Consider the following 2,908-nt stretch of genomic DNA (forward strand, 5'->3'; position numbering starts at 1 on the left):
GGGATTAACTGCGGCTGGGGGGTTAGGACGTCCAGATTTGGAAGGAGGGGGGTTTAAATAGGAAAGGGGGGCTAGGGTTTAGTCTCTAGGGGGTTTAGGGGGGTTCCGGACCCTCGGATCACGATCGTGCGCTCCGGACAGAGGGGGGGACTAGGTGGCTGCAGGTGGGCTGTGTAGAATGCCTCGAATTGAGAAGAGAGAGAAACAGAGCAACCCGGTGGCAGTTTCCGGAGAACGAAACATCCGACGCTAGACCGGCTACGGTGCCGCTATGTTTAACGGTTGGGCAGTCAAACGAACTCCGAATGCGACGAAACTTGGTAGGCGGCCTGTCTACACTATAATAAGACCGCATGACAAGTTGCAACCCATTCCAAGAACATTTTTATGCCACTTATAAAATAATATTTCGGAGGTGCCGCGGGCGCGTGCGAGTGTGGTCGGGCTCAGAACGGACAACGGAGAGAACAGGTGGAACACGAACGGATGCAAGTTTTATGAATACGAAGCCGATGCAATGCGCATGATGCTATGAGATGAGATGCATAACAAGAACAAAATGCAAAACAACAGACAAAAACCCAACCACGAAAGAAATATCATATAGCATCTTCGGAAAAGGCAAGAGTCGGAGTTACGAATATGGAAAGTTGTATCCGGGGCGTTACATTAAGTTTTCATCATTTACGGTTTATCGATGCCGAGGCACCCTAGGTTGGGCCTAATCACTTGGCTCTATTGCCACCTATGCAGCAAGAATGGCGGGGCAGTTGATCCTACTTAACTAAGTACTAAGATACCCCGGCCCATGCATTAGTCGCAAGTACCCCATATGTCCTATTTTTAGCAAAGTCATGCTAAAATTCATGGAAAATTTCAGCATGACCTTTGCTGAAAATAGGACATATGGAGTACCCGAATTTGCCGGAACGGAAGTTAATCGACATTCCAGCAAACTCAAGGGCCACTCGGGGTACCTGCAATATCATTATCCCCGCGTAATGAAGTCGCCAATGGGTCATTTCAGAAGATCACAAGTAGCATCATCACAAGTACAACATCATCTATAGCTTTATATTAACAAAGTATCAGCACATATACAAAAGACCACTTATGCCAACAGTATAGTTTATATCAGATTCAGAGTTAGAAACAGGAAAAACCGGTGCTTCAAAGCCTACTGGACACAATTTATGTCGTAACACCATACATAAAGTGATGAGCAGACATACTACTATCCAAGCAAATTAACTGAATAGTATTGTGTCAAGTTCAGTTTGAAAATTCAGTTACTGCTTGAGTGATTTGACACCAAAAATTACTACCAAAAATTACAATGATTGTATATTGACTGCATATATTCACTGTACAGGACTGAATTCATTCAAGAAAACCTGTCAATTTCTGTTCCATGCATATATTCACTGTACAGGCTGTCAAGTTCTATTTCAGCTCAAGTTTCATTACAACAGAAACACTGTAATTCATCTGCTCATAGAAAAATTAATAATCAAAATCAAATTAGAATAGGGGTCCCAGGTTTGACCCCATGATACGTGCTATCCTGGGATTATTCCTCTTCTGAACAAACCATCATGCATCATTTTCTAACCAAGGCATAGCTCAGGAAAACCACTTTCTTTGACCAGAACTAGCTGATTACCCCAAATCTCATGGTAAAATTAGCAAGGCAGAGCATTTCTATTACATGACCATAGCAAGAATGACACACTCAACTTCATTGCTTCAACCACATGGACAACAGAGCAAATGTTGGAAGTTGACAATATACTTTAGATTCACACATGCTCCCGTAATTATTTTGTCTGTATCTTTAGATTATCTACTTTAGGCACAATCATAGACAATTCTGACTAATTCATCACTGTAGGCCAGCATGAAACACACTCCTCCAAAAAAAACCTAAAATTCCACTATTATTGCCTCTAAAAAGGCCTAATATCCACTAGTATTGCCTCTAAAAAGCCTTAAAAGTCCACTATTGTTGACAATCAAAATATGATCTGAACTGTAAGGAGTTAACTAAAAAATGAGTGGTTGTTGGCATGAGGGAGTAAACTGATTGTTGGCACAAAAATATTGGTTCTGCAAACATGAAAACAGTCACAAAAATAATGCACTTGGTTTGTGTTGAGTTTTTGCTTTCAGGGATTGGTTCGTGTTGAGTGGTTAACCTAAAGGTTCGGCAGTTTGAATCTCCTTTAGCTAGTTTGAATCCATGGACTACCCTGTTAGATTGGGACTGAAGATAGGTACCTGCTTATCTTTCTATTCCGTCAACAATAGTGGCTTTTCCAAGAATAATATCCCTGCATGAACATAGGTGAGAGGTTAACTAACGGCCTCAAAGGCATAATCAATGGTTATACTTGGTTGCATTTTTGAGTAAGAACAGTAATAGCTAAGGGAACAATGATAGTTAACTGAATCCTTGTATTTACTGAAGAGAGATTGGGAATGTGCTAGTATTTGGAACTATATGCACTAAATCTATAAGGAAGAAAAAAAGGCAAGGCAGGAGGCCAGAAGGAACAAAGCAAGAGCTCCTCGCATCGTTCAGATTCAATGCTGTTTCTGTCATGGATGTCCATGGACATACTTCAGAGTTCAGACAAACAGAGCATTCTTCTTCTGGTACTTCCAAGGATGTATGCATTGGAGCAACAATCATATTACCTACACTGCCACGGTCGAGGGGAGGGAGGGAGGGAATGGGGAATGGTAGAGAGAGGGAGGAAGGAGGAAGGAGGAGAGGTACCTGGTCACCAGAGGGGTCGGGGTCGGCGAAGGGGTCGGGGTCGGTGTCCGAGCTCGTCCGGGTCCTTGCTCGCCGCGGTCGAAGGAGAGCAGGGGCCGGTGGCGGAGGACGGCAGGGGCAGGCGGGGTG

The sequence above is a fragment of the Triticum aestivum genome, chromosome 1B, assembly GCF_018294505.1.
Source record: "Triticum aestivum cultivar Chinese Spring chromosome 1B, IWGSC CS RefSeq v2.1, whole genome shotgun sequence".
Taxonomy (NCBI): Eukaryota; Viridiplantae; Streptophyta; class Magnoliopsida; order Poales; family Poaceae; genus Triticum; species Triticum aestivum.